This window comes from Alligator sinensis, unplaced genomic scaffold (genome assembly GCF_000455745.1).
Source record: "Alligator sinensis unplaced genomic scaffold, ASM45574v1 scaffold60_1, whole genome shotgun sequence".
In the NCBI taxonomy this organism is placed as follows: domain Eukaryota; kingdom Metazoa; phylum Chordata; order Crocodylia; family Alligatoridae; genus Alligator; species Alligator sinensis.
This window is the reverse complement of record NW_005841858.1, coordinates 3,851,690-3,866,481: the sequence shown is the minus strand read 5'-3', so window position 1 is coordinate 3,866,481 and position 14,792 is coordinate 3,851,690. Positions and strand designations below refer to the sequence as shown.

General features: G+C 41.8%; 1 protein-coding gene across 1 annotated transcript in view; it reads right to left on the bottom strand.

Moving 5' to 3' along the window:
- Positions 1 to 14,792, bottom strand: part of RSRC1 (arginine and serine rich coiled-coil 1) — a 329,106-nt gene that overhangs the window by 35,997 nt on the left and 278,317 nt on the right. The window lies entirely within an intron of this gene.

Sequence of the window (14,792 nt, the reverse complement as noted above, 5' to 3'; positions counted from 1 at the left end):
CCCAGCCCCTGGCTTGTTTACTTTTCATTCCATCCAGGAAGAGCACACACCAACTGCTGAAGCTTCCTGAGCCTGACGAAGGGTTTTTGAACCCGAAAGCTTGCTTAATAACTATTCTCCAACCATTTGGGTTGGTCTAATAAAAGATATAAAATTCACCCAAGGAACCTTGTCTGCCACTTAGCTAAACATTCAAGCAGCTTCCAAGTTGGTATGCGTGTTCAAAGGCTGTGATGGTGGACTGGGAAACAAAACTGGCGTTGGAGGAAGGTTTCAGAATCTGGAGGGGTAGGTAAAAGGAAGGATAGGGAGGAAGATGAGCAACAAAATTACTAGTATTGGCATTGTTAAATACTAATAATAAACCTGTCATGCATGAGACACAAAATAAAAAGCCCCCATCTCAAAGAAATTACAATGTGATTGACAGACACGGGGTTATAGAAAACAGGGCTGGAAGGGATATCATAAAGTCATCTACTCCACTTATGTATTCAAGGCAAGATCAGGGCATAGTCAAAAGCCCGGAAGAAGGAACTTGAGGTGGGGGAGGGGGGTGTTTTTCCAATGTTTAGATCAGTTGTCTTCTCACAACATTGCAATAAAAGTACATGTGAAACCTAGGCCGCATTACAGTCAACAGCAAAACTCCCACTGATTTCACTCTGTGGCCCCAAGAAGACTCAAAAATGGAAAGGGCAGTAGTACAGCAAGAATAAGGAGAAGCAGAGAGTGATAAGAGGCAGAAGAGGGACAAGGAGAGATGAATCTAAAATGAAAAAAAAATGAACTTTTAAAAGTTAGACATACTACTGGCCCTGAATTTGTTTATACAAGAGCTATTATCTGTAGAGGTACGTTGATCTGATATCTGACAGGACAGTCCTGAACATTTTTGCTGTGCCAAAACAGTACAGTGGCTACTAACCAATCAGAATGCAGAATCATAATTCTACATAATTTTTGTTTAGCTTTTCATGGTATGTTTATAGTGTGTTCTGTGTAAGTTATGATGAGTATCACTACCTATACACATACCTTCCACCATTTTCCTATTATCCTTCATTTATTTCTGCTTACTTTTATTATAAATGTCAATAAAAAGATTATTAACACACACACACAAAAAATCACAGTGTGCGCCAGATGCTGAACTGTTCTCTAGAGACTGGAATTGCAACACCAGGTGTTTGTGTCATCTAATGAAGCCACGTTTACCCACATGAGGGACACAAAAGGTGGAGTTGGAGGGACTTACATTTTATTTAAAATCTGCCATTTATCACAGCATACTGGAAAGACTGAAATGAAAATTTTAATAAGACTAAGATAATAAATTATTTGTTCACACTGGTGCATGTGGGAATGTTAGCAATCGTTCATTTTGCAAAATATTATAGTAATGCAATTAGCAGCATTTATAATACACTGAGAAGTTAAACTAATCTGTCGAAACATAACCCACCAAAAGCCCGAACAGTGATGTAATTCCAAGGAAACTTTTCTATACATGAATGAAAATACACATTGAATTTCTTTCACTATACGTATGCAATATATTTTCAAGGTTTAACAAACTGAGTTCAGGTCACTGCCATAACAGTGAACTTCAATAAAATTAACGCAACATAAAGTATGACCTTAGGCAATAACTAATGAACTTAAGGGCATCTTAATATATTTCCTTAGCACTCTAAGTTATTACTGCTACATGGCATGACCTCATGCAATCAAACCTTTTCCTAGGAGTTTTAACCAATGTTTTTAATATCAATTAGATTAAGGTACCACAATAATGTTTACTCTAGGAAGTGTTAAGCAAAATGACAAATAACCTGGCTTCACTTTGTCATGGATTAGCTACTGTTTAAAGCAGAACTTCAAGTCAAACACTGATCCAATGGCTTAAGAATGTCAGTGAAAAACAAATCTATAATTTTAATTTGAAGTTAACAGAGTGATTCCAATTAAGGACATTCTCTAAACCTTATAAAATTACCCAGATCTGGGGACTTTTTACTACACGCCAACATTTTTTTGAGCCTGATCCCCATCTCCTCAGAAATTGTGCTGCCATTATGTTCGAATCTAGGCCTTCATAATACAAACTGTCCATCAGGCAGTGAAGGCATGGAGCTGAAGTTAATGCTATTAGGAGTAAAGGCATACAGGGCACATCTACACAAGATGTTTACTACACAGTTGAAAAATTAACTGTGCAGTAAATGTCTTGGTGTCTACACATGTGCCCCTATTAGGGCACACAAAAGTAATTAACTCTGCAGTAGGGTAGTACTGTAAAGTACAAGTACCACCCTGCTGTGGAGCTTTTTCGTGCACGGTAGCACACATGTAGATACACTGGCTGTGGCACAGGGTGCCTCTGTGCGGGGCTAGCCAGCAGGAGGCAGCACATGGAAATGGGGAGCAGCCAGCCCAGGGCTGATCCCCAATCTCGACCTACTGGCTGGGGTACAGGGTGCTGCAGCACAGGGGCTGCCTCCTGGCTAGCCCCACGCTGAGGTACCCTGTCCCCAGCCAGCACCATCGCATCATGTGGTGCCTGTTCGGAGCAGCCCTGGGCTGTCAGGCTGACCCTGCCACCCTGAGCTGCTCTGACCGGACTCCATGTGCTCTGTACATTAATAGACTCCAAAGCAATATGCTCTGGTGTTTTTTGCTCCTGGACGCTCCTGGGAGCAAAAAACTCTGGAGCAATAAGCTCTGGAGTTTATTTGTCTGCATTAATTGCACATGCAGGTGCGCTCACAGTGATGCAACAGGTATTCTATTGCAGGTCATCGTAAATATTCCGATCTTGGCTCTTGTGCTAGAAATGCACACCCGTCTGCTTTGCCAATGACAATTCAGTGAGTAACTGTTAAAATGCTGTGCTAATTACATCACACTTGTAAATTATGAGGCAGTAAATGCTTATGAAAACTGATTAAAAAAAGATGGTTTCAATCTCAAATTAATCTGGGCAACCCTTTAAAGAAACATTAAACTTACAGTGTGCAGATGTAGAATGAAGGTATAGTTTTTCTTTTTCTGTTGCTAAGTACAAATACTACTGACTTATTGGCTAAATTATAAACCTAGAAAGGTCCAAACCAAAATACAGATTCAAATGTCTAAAGTCGTACAAGGCTGTTCAAAAGCCAGATTTTCTCAATCAGTACCAAGCCAAAAGAAAAATCTAACCACAAGCTGCAGCTCCAAACTTTGGGGCATTCAAAATTTGGATCTACTTACTTTTGTTTAGGCTCCTTATCTCTACAGCAAAACCCTTACAACTTTACATTCTCTGGCATTCCTTTAAGAAAACCTCTTGCAGATACTGTTCTGCTCAGTTCTGGGTTCAATTCCAAACACTGGTTTGGACAGCCTTAACATTTTTTTCCAAACTACTCAAATGATTTCAGAGTAAGTCAGCCTTTCCTCTTAGGATTTTAAAATAGGATTGCATTTCCACTTATGTAAAATATCAAGATGGGAGAAAATTCCCCAAAACAAACTCAATTATCCACTGACTGCCTTACTGTTTTATCCAAATCTATGAATTTTGCAGTTTTAAAAGAAGAGCTAGGTTCCACTAAAACATTATATTACCTTATAAAATGTTATTCTCCAGATCTCAAATTCTGTAAGACCATGGCCTCAAAACAAACCATAGTCATTAACAGTGATTTATAATGTGATCATTGCTGGGATGCTTGCATGTACAGAAATCAGATAGAAACAATCCTCTCTCAGACCAGAAAGGTTTTACTTTTGTTTTCTTTTTAATGACCGCTCTAAAGTGGTAATGAAGTTACCATGAAGATAGCATACAGCTTTCAGTCAAATTTTGACAAACAAAATGTCAAAGCTTTGCTTTATTCCCATTTTTAAAAGACAGTTCTCCCCTCACTGCTAAATGCTTTAATGCTTGTCTTGTTTGTACTCACTCATTCTTGCTGCCCACGTGGGCTTTATTTCCAAGCCTATTCAAAATAATGTTTTCCAAGCATGTGCCACATGACTTGTTCATATAAATGGAGCAAATTAAACTGTCTCCACATATATCCTATCACATTTGTAGCCCTGATTTCTCTCCTTAACACGTGGCCAAAACACCGTATTATCTGCCTGCAGAGGTTGACCTCAGGATATTAGATTCTGCCACATAGCTCTCTTGTACTAAACCGAGGGGAAACACTTAATCACCCCTGCCTTTTCAGGAAAAAATCAACTTTAAATTTGCCATGATGAAAAATCAATAAAGCAGTAATTGCTTGGCTTATCATTGCATGGAGGAACAAATTGGGAAGCGAAGCTTAGCGTCCACACAGATTTCAGTGAAACACGTGGAGTTTCAGGATCGCTAAGCTAGAAAAGGAAAAGGTCTCAGAGTGATAATTAAATCTACTCATGCTGATTTTCTGCCAAATTTATTTCCCTAGAGTATATAAAAATGTTTCACTGCTTACTAGCTAGGCATAACTAATCAATTCAACATTGGGCCAACACACATGAGAAAAAAAATGCAAATTCAAGAATGAAGGCATCAGGATAATATATTCCTTAATCTAAGCATTACAGTCCAATGTTTTTTTTTTTAAATGCAAAGGAACAAAGCCTTATTTAGTTCTATTGCTTTGATATTTAATATGATTTTTAAAAACTTCTATTCCCTATTATCTACGATAAGCCTCTCAATACATTAATCCCCACTATGGATCAAAATAGGGATATCGCTGCAGGATGTTTAATAGCCTCTCCCTGTTCCCCCTCTCCACACAATTCTATACAATGCATTTCATCATTACTTACATCTGACTCTAAAAATCTTATAATTGTATTATGCATGATATATTAAGGCAAACAATTCAAACATGTAGCAATGATGCAATACAACATGTTTGCGTTGGAGATACAAAAGAAACACATTTTTTATTTGCAGTATTTATAGTGTGTCAAATTATTTCAGCTTTTACTACTACACACTTCAGCTACTTTGAATTTGACTTGCCAGGCCTAGAACTAAAATCAGGTTTGACAGTAAAATTCTCCCAAGATTCTGATGTCATTTTCAGCTGGTCCCAAATGGAAGTAAGAAAAACAAAAACAAAACAGAAAAACCCTTCCATTGAAAATACTCTTGTAAAAGTAGCACATTTTTTATTAATAGACCTAATTTCATGCAACAAATTAGCATAGCTCCAATGGAAGTGCAAATGCAATCAAACTGAAAAATTCAAATTAGGAGGAGGGTGCCTTTTTTTTTTTTTCTTTCTTTCTTTGCTTTTTTGTTACAAAAATGATTTTTGTGTGTGTCCTTCAACTGGCTATTGGGACTATGGTAATTAAAACATTTAAAACAGCACAAGCCCCTAGTCTCTAATCTGTAGCTCAGGTCAGCTGTCTGTAGATTCTAATTTGTCCTCCATTTGTATTCATGACAGGAAAAGGCTGCATATTTAACAGCAAACCAGCAGGAGGGTGTATTGGTGAGCTTGGAGGTCAAATAATTTGATTTCTGAGCAGATTACATGTAACATCCAACATCTAATCTCACACCCGATTTGGCAATAAAATTATAATAAAAGTAATGTTAAGACACCATTACTAAAGGGTGGGGAAAGAATAACCTTTCCTCATGAGCTGAGAAACAATCAGCTTATTTACACAATAGATTTTTTGCTTACCACAGCAATGAAGCTAAACTTTTCATTAGTAAAGGTTACACTGAGTCCCAAGTGCTTTCTAGTTGTAGTCTACGACTTCAACTTTTTGTCTTTGAGGAACAGATTTTGTTAAATGTCTTTGTTAAATGTCTTTGTTAAATTTTATTTTATAGTAAAAATGCTGTGATACAGTAAGGAGGAGTGAAAATTGTAAAGCTAGAGATTTGGTGTCTTCAATTTAATTTAAGGGGCTTTCCTTTGCTAACAGATCAGAACAGTGCACTGTTAAATCTGCATATGTTTTAAGCAAAGAAAATCAGTTTCCATTATTAATAAATAAAGGATAATTAAATAACAGTTGATAAGATTTTTGCAAATTGTACACTTCTTAAAAGTGATCATATAATTTCCTTTTGTAAGTTTCAATCAAAATTAGGGGTGCACTGATAAAGATTTTTTTGGCCAATACCGATGGCTGATTATTAACCAGCCATATCGGCCAATATTGATCCAACAGCCGATATACAGCCTGGCAGTGTCCAGCTGCTAAGTCTGTTGCGGGTAAAGGGCATGAGGGGGCAGATTGAGGCCCCCATGGTGAGGGAAGGAGTGGGGCTGGGGCATGAGCAGGCACTGGGCAGGCATGGGACAGAGCTGTGGGCGGCTTGTCTGGAGGGTGCAGGGGGGCAGGTGGCAGCTTCCTGCCACTGCACACACACCTGGGGGAAGCACAGGGGACATGTGCCCCTCGGATTTGTGTGCAGGGTGAGGGCAGGCGGCCTGTTGCAGGCTTGGGGCCAGGGGCTGTTCCAGCCTCTTCCCAGTGATGGGGCTGGGCCAGGGTTGATCACTACCCACCCCTGCCTGCCCTGAGCACAGCCCTGGCCCAGCCCTCCTGTCAGGAAGAAGTCAGCGCAGCCTCTGGTCCCAAGCCTGCAGCAAGCAGCCTGCCCTTGTCCTGCACACAAATCTGGGGGCACATGCCCCCTTGTGCCGCCCCTAAGGGGGTATGCAGAGGCAGGAGCTGCCCACTCCCCCCGACAAGGCACCCATGACTCTGTTCCACCCTGCCCCGGCTGGGCAGCACCTACCCCTGCCCCAGGCTCATAGATGCTAAGGTCAGAAGGGGCCTTAACAGATCGAGTCCGACCCCCTGCCTAGGCAGGAAAGAGTGCTGAGGTCAGATGACCCCAGCCAGATGCCTATCCAGCCTTCTCTTAAACACCCGCAAGGTAGAGGAGAGCACCACCTCCCTTGGAAGCCCGTTCCAAATTTTGGCTACCCTTACCGTAAAGAAGTTTTTCCTGATATGTAGCTTAAATCTGCTCTCTGTCAGTTTGTGACCATTGTTCCTTGTTACCCCAAAGAGGTGCCCTGGTGAACAGAGCATCTCCGATCCCTTGCTGCATCCCCCTAATTAATTTGTAAGCCTCGTTCCCTCCCTCACCTTGGGAGCCTCAATCTGCCCTCCCATGCCCTTCCCCCCCCCAGACTTAAAGGCCTGGCGCTGCTCTCCATACTGCCGGGCTACACTCCTGGCCATGTGCATGCATGCAGCATTTATCAGTGACATTATCGGCTACACTGGTCAAAAAAAGCGGATTGCCAATAATGTCAGTTTTCCTTCTACCAGTGCCTATCCAATACAGACCAATATATTGGTGCACCTCTAATCAAAATGTCCACATGAGTCAGGGGCTTATGGTCAAAGTTAAGCACAAACACAATATTGCACCTGAAGTAAAACTGAAATCAACCTGACTGAATACTTTTTCCTACTGATACAATGGAACAGTGAATAATAATACACCTGGTAAGAGGGCTCTAGGTCCTTGACCACCTGGGTGATAGCGATCATCGCTTGCTGGAATTCACCATCCAATGCAGGGTGTCAAGGGCCTGCAGCAAGGCAGTAGCCCTAGACTTTAAGAGGGCCAACTTCAATGAGTTGAGGAGATTAGTGGGAGAGGCACTAGGGTCCTCGAGAATAGGGGAACTCAGTGCCCAAGATGAGTAGTCATTCCTTAAAGAGACGATACTCAGAGCCCAAGGGGTGACAATCCCAACAAGAAGCAAGGGGGGCAAGAGAGCCCAAAAGCCCCCCAGGCTCACCAAGGGCATTCGTGAATGCTTGATTGCCGAAAAGGAGGCATACGCCTAGTGGAAGGGAGGAGCTATCACCAAAGAGGAGTATGCCTCCACCGCTCGGGTCTGTAAGTGAGCTGTTAGAAAAGCTAAGGCAGATACGGAGCTAGGGCTAGCGTCAAGGATCAAAGATAATAAAAAGTCCTTTTTTAAATATATAGGGAGAATGAAGAAGGCACCGGGTAATGTGAGGCCCCTGCAGGATATGCTTGGCAATCTGGTGGTTGCACCAGAGGAGAAAGCAGACCTCTTTAACAAATTCTTTGCCTCCATTTTCTTGTGCAGGGACCGGGACTCCCTGACAAAGATCCCAGGTGGACTCGGGAGAAATGTTGCCAGGCCTAAGGTCAGGGAGGACTGGGTTAAAGAGCTTCTGGAGGGGCTGGACATGTTCAAATCAGCAGGGCCAGCTGCTCTCCACCCCAGGGTGTTGAGGGAATTGGCAGGGGTTATTGCAGGGCCCCTGGCACGGCTTTACAAGCACTCGTGGTGCTCTCGCCAGGTGCCAGATGACTAGAAGAATGCCAACATGGTTCCCATCTTTAAAAAAGGGAAGAGGGAGGACCCGGGCAACTATAAGCCCATTAGTCTTACTTCAATCCTGGGGAAACTCTTTGAGAAGATTATCAAGGAGCACATCTGTGATGGCCCAGCAACAGGGATGATACCCAAGGGCAACCAGCACAGTTTCATTAGGGGCAGGTCCTCTCAGACCAACCTGACTGCCTTCTATGATCAGGACACAAAAGCATTGGACGCAGGTGTCGCTGTGGATGTAGTCTTTCTGGACTTCAGCAAGGCCTTTGACACTGTCTCCCACCCATTCTCATTAAAAAACTAGGTGACTGTGGCATTGATGCCTACACAGTCAGATGGATTGCAAATTGTCTGAAGGGTCGTACTCAGAGGGTAGTGGTAGAGAGGTCTTTTTCGACCTGGAGGGAAGTGGGCAGTGGAGTTCCCCAGGGCTTGGGCCCACACTGTTCAATTTATTAGTGACTTGGACGACCTGTTTAAATTTGCTGATGATACCAAGATTTGGGGTGAGGTGGGCACACTAGTAGGGAAGGACAGATTACAGCAGGACCTGGACAGGTTACAGGGGTGGGCTAACGAAAATAGGATGGGTTTCAATACTGACAAGTGCAGGGTGCTGCACTTGGGCAGGAGGAATAAGCAGCACACTTATAAGCTGGGAAACTCCCTTCTCGAGAGCACGGTGGCAGAAAGAGATCTTGGAGTCATTATCGACTCCAAGATGAACACGGGCTGACAATGCGAGATCAGGTCAGTAGGGCTAACCGTACCTTGTCGTGCATCCACAGATGCATCCCAAGCAGGGCCAAGGAGGTGATCCTTCCCCTCTATGCGACACTGGTCAGGCCACAGCTGGAGTACTGTGTTCAGTTCTGGGTGCTGCACTTCAGATGGGATGTGGACAGCATTGAGAGGGTCCAGAAGAGGGCCACCTGCATGATCCAGGGACAGCAGGGCAGACCCTGCATAGAGAGGCTATGGGACCTTAACCTGTTCAGCCTTCGCAAGAGAAGGCTGAGGGGGGACCTGGTGGCCGTCTATAAACTCACTAGGGGGGACCAGCAGGGTTTGAGAGAGACCTTGTTCCCCCTAGCGCCCCCCCGGGGTAACAAGGAATAACAGCCACAAGTTGTTAGAGAGTAGGTTTAGACTAGACAGCCGAAGGCACTACTTCACAGTCAGGGCGCCTAGGATCTGGAACCAACTTCCAAGGGAAGTGGTGATGGCTCCTACCCTGGGGGTCTTTAAGAGGAAACTTGACGTCTACCTGGCTGGGGTCATTTGAGCCCGGTTTTCTCTCTTGCCCAGGGCAGGGGGTCAGACCTGATGATCTACAAGTTCCCTTCCGACCCTACTTCTATGAATCTATGAATACAAAACTTTTCACTATGATGTAATATAATCTAACATTAACAAATATACATAACAGTAAAAACACAAAGTTTTTGTCACAAATTAGTTCCATGAACATGAAAGAGCGGGAAATAAAATATTTTCAGTTATAGGGATTTGGTTTTGGAATTCTTTTCTTAAAAAAAAAAAAAAAAAGTTCAAACAAATCCAGAACTTGATCACTTTTTTTTTTAAAGCCAAAGAAAACCCTTCATACAGATTGTTCATTGTAGCCAAAAATGTCATTCGCTGTGATAATGGTTCCTCCTCTTGCACTTTCCCATGGCCCCAAATAGAAAACATAACTCAAAAAAGGAAGAAACTGAGACTCCATGACATCGCAGGTCTTTCCTATTGCCAGCCAATTTTACTAGCCTGAGCATCCCTGCTGAATGCAGCCATGGCAGTAAATTATGGGGAGAGATGCAGTCTTTTAAATAGCTTGTGCTAAGACCATTCGGGGCTTATAGCTCAAAGCCAATGTCTTAAAAATCTGTTTGAAATCTCATAAGGTGATCTATGTTAGATACATACAAGATACCTTGTTACCTTGCAGAGAGGTATAAATGACAGTTCAGTGCCTCTCCTCCATTGCAAGTCATCATAGATAATTGTTTACTGTAGCCAATAATGGCCATTATTTATGTAAAATCACACTGCTTATAATGTCTTTACATCAAAATACTAAGCCAACATTTTATTAGGAAAGGATTTCAAAAGTTTTATTACATATACTGAAAAATATTCAAAGGGTCATGAGGCTTGGTTCTCAGGTATTCTGCACCTTGCATAGCCATTTATAAAAGTGTGACATATGCCTGTGATGTTGGCTTTCCAAAATGAGGTGCTTGCTCAGTTTCTTCGTTCAATGCTCTGCAGACAGCAGGACCACTTTCTCTTCTAAGTATCTATTTAAAGCATGACACTGGGAGCTTAATACACTCCTGTTGCAGCTGCTTAAATAAAAAAACCCACAGACTTCAAAGTGGTTTAGCCACTTGCAGTGTACTACTGAGTTTGTAGGCCAAGTAGAAGGAAGCATAATTCTGCTTTGAAGTTTGGTTGCCCGTGAAGCAGTGTTTAGTTATCAACTTTTATTTTCAGTTAAGATGCTCTTAAATGATGCCCATTTTAGTTTTTCTGAGTTAAAAAAAACCAGACCCCTGAACACAAGGTTGAACACAGTAGCAGGGCTGAAGGAGACATTCTTCTTACTCATTTCAAGGGTGGATGAATGTGCTGGTAAAGAGGAGCTTATGATTTTTGTTGGCTATACCCCAGGGCTCACTCCATTTGGACAGAATGGATTAGTTATATTTAAATATTAGGAGTATAGATGTCTCTCTTATAATAAGCTCTCGCAGTGTATCTGGGTAACATAATTAGAAAATTAACATAAAAGAAAAGATTTCCTTCAGATGTAATGAGTGCCCAGTACACTTTGAAGTGAAAAAGCTTAGCATCAATTTTACTTTTTTTAAACAGATCATTAAACCAAAAAGTTTATGAAATATGAACACCTCAAACCTCCTACCCTCCAACACTGAAAAAATGCAATTGATTAGTTTAAAGATGTCAAAGGTAATTACATTGTATTTTTTTAAAGCACATTAAGGAATTTAGGCACAAGATGTTTAGTTACCTGTCTATATTGTACCTTAAACTGTGTGAGGGACAGCAATGAAAAACTGCGGTAGAAGCAGAGTGACAGTATAATAAGGAGTTTGGTGTGAGTACTGAATTAATTAGACCTTGTAATGTAAGCCCTGTATATAAAGAAAAGTTGGGGGATGAAGAGAAGATAGTCCGAAAGATTAAATGAAAGTCCCATAGAGCAGCAACTGGGACACTGGTTCAAGAACAAGGTATTACAACTCCATTCATCCATAAGTGCATCTTTCTTTTGGAGGGGTGTAGGTTGTAGCCGTGTTGGTCTAAGGACATAGGCAGACAAGGTTCCTTGGGTGAATTTGATATCTTTTATTAGACCAACCCAAATAGTTGGAGAATAGTTATTAAGCAAGCTTTCGGGTTCAAAAACCCTTCGTCAGGCTAGGGAAGTTTCAGCAGTTGGTGTGTGCTCTTCCTGGATGGAATGAAAAGTAAAGAAGCCAGGGGCTGGGCTGGGCTGGGGAGTCAGTTGCCAGGCAGATTATAATGTATCAAAAATCCAATGTCTATATTTAGTCCATGATCTCTAGTATCCAGCAGGTTGATGAAATGGAGCTCATAGGCTCGTCTCTGGGATGTGTTGTGTAAGTTTCCCTTGAGGATCAGAACTGAGAGACTGGAGAGAGAGTGGCCCTCCTGTGAGAAATGTGCCCCCACCGGTAATTGGGTATTTTTGTCTTTGATAGATTTCCGGTGTGCGTTCATTCTGGTGCGCAGTTGTTGTTTGGTCTCTCCTACGTATTTTCCATCAGGGCATTTGGTGCATTGGATGAGGTATATTACATTTCTGGAGGTGCAGCTGTAAGATCCAGGGATGCTGATGGCTGTGTTGTGGGGTGTAGTAATTGTGGGGGTGGTGGAGATGTGTTGGCAGGTTTTGCATTTCTTGTCCTGGCACGGTCTGGATCCTTTTGGTGTGTTCTGGGCTTGAGGAAGTTTGCTTCTGGTGATGAGGTTGGCGAGGTTCGGTGCTTGTTTAAAGGCTAGGATGGGTGGGAAGATCTTTTTAAGAATAGGGTCTCTGTCTAGTATGGGTTGCAATTTTTTGAGGATTTTCCATACAGGTTCAAGGGAGGGGTGATACGTCATAACCAGCGGTGTGCGATTTGGGGGTTTTCTTCTGTACTGCAGCAGATCTTCACGTGGTATCTAGGTGGCTCTTTCAAATGTGCGATCTATCTCTCTGCACGAGTGTCCTTGTTGGGTGAAAGTCTTTTTAAGATTGGTGAGGTGCCAATCCCGGGTGTTCTCTTCAGTACAAATGTGATGGTATCTGAGGGCTTGGCTATATATCACAGCTTTTTTGGTGTGTTTAGGGTGATTGCTGGTTCAGTAAACGCTGATTTAGGATTCCAAACTCTAATTTAGGTCTCTAATTTAGAATTTAAGATTACACTGAGATTGTAAAAGGTTATTTATTTCAAAATCTGTTTTAAGGAAAAGTTGAGGGGAACCAAACAGCAACATTTTTAGCTAGGACTGCATGCAAGTATAAAAAGACCCTTCTTTTTATCTTATCCAGAAGTCTCCATATCTTAACCAGAAGTCTCAAAATTTAAAGCTGAGTCAAGGCATTTACAACTATAAAGCAGGAAAAAAATTCAAGAGGTGAAGAAGGCAACCAGCAGCATAAAAAATGACGTATTTTCAATAGTCACACTCATACATGAAGACAGAGTTGTTAGTATAAGCATAAATTGGCTTAGACTGTGTTGAGAAATCGTAAGTCTGAGGTCCAGCTGAAGATCACATACATAAATGAGAAAAGGGGAAAAGTCGAGCTGTAGTCACAGAGGTAGCAACAGAAAGTGCTAGCCAAGAAAATACTGAAACCAAAAGGGAAAGTGAGATTTGCAAACTTAAGTCATTTTTTCTCAACCCCCAAAAGCATCAATCAATAGAAAGCCTTCTACAACTTCAGTGCCTTTGCACAGAAAGAAACTTGGAGCAAGAATAATTAGAAAAAGGAATGTAAGGAGTTAGCTGATTAGGAGAAGTTAGGAAAGATTTGTAGCTGGTGCAGTTTTGAAACAGGCATATAGAGAAAATGTGGTGATCAGGAAACAGGAGACAGTTCCTAAAAAGGGCAGCAGAATGCCAGATGATCCAAAGTGAAATGTATGAAGGAAATAAAGAGAGCATGACAATTGGGAAATGCAAGACTTCCAGATGAGGGCAAGGAACTTTAATGTGATGTGCTAAGAGACAGGTCAAGAACAAACAGATTCAAGAAGAATTCTCAATAAATTCAGAGCAACATGAGGGGATGATAACTTTACTGGTGAGATTTCATAGGAAGATGATGAGAAGAAATAGATACGAGGTGGTTACCATAATATAAGCCAGAGAAAAACAGTGTAAACAATGGCTTCTGCAGAAAGCGCAACGTGAAAATGGTAGATTTTGGTGATAACTAAAGATGAAAGTGAAATTGGACCCAAGAGACTGGAAGTGGTGGCAGAAGGTAAAACAAATGAGAGACTGGGAGATGGAAGGATAGTGGACTAGAGCATTTGAAGATGAGAGTCAAGATGGGGGAAATGCAATTCAATCAACTTCTTGTCTGAACAAGAAGCTAGCTGATGAAAGGCTTTCCTTGAGAAAATGTTTAACCCTGCTCTACAAGTGAATATTAATGTGATGCAATAAACTCCGTCACAATTTGTGCCAGAGTTTATTGCTCCCAGGTGTAGCATTTACACGTGTGCAGGCAGGCAGCCCCACACTGTAGCACACATGCTCCAGCCAGCCCCAGTCACTGTCTTCATGTGCGTTCTGGTGGAGTAAATAACTCCACCATAGAACAGTACTTGGTTTTGGGCAGTACTATCCGATGGCAGAGTTAATTAGTTTACTCTAGCCTCCAGCTCATGTAGATGGTGATGCTTTATTGTGGAGCTAATTAGGCAGCTCCGCAGTAAGCATCTCATGTAGATGCACTCCTTGTGCATCACAAGACAGCGATCGGGATAAGTGATCTGACGTCAAAAAAAATATTCTAATACTCCAATAGTCTAATATTCCAAGAAGGAAATGGCTGAGTCAGAAAAGTAAAACCTATTACTATATTTTTACTTTTAAAATCAACATGAAAGTATTACAATGCTGCAGATAATTTAGTGGTTCATTTTAACTGGAAAAATTATTAACTGTGTTTGAGAAATGTGGGTATGTTTCCTCGCAGCTGAAGTGATATCACTGAAGGGTATGTAGTCCAGGCAGCCTTTCAGATACAATCTGAAAATGTATCACTAAGTTGTGGCAAAACACAACATCAAAGTATATTTGTTTTGATCCTGCAAATCTTGTACAGAATTCCCACTAAATTCCACCTAGTAGAATTCAGTGCACAAAGACCCTGAACTTGGAAGCTCTCAA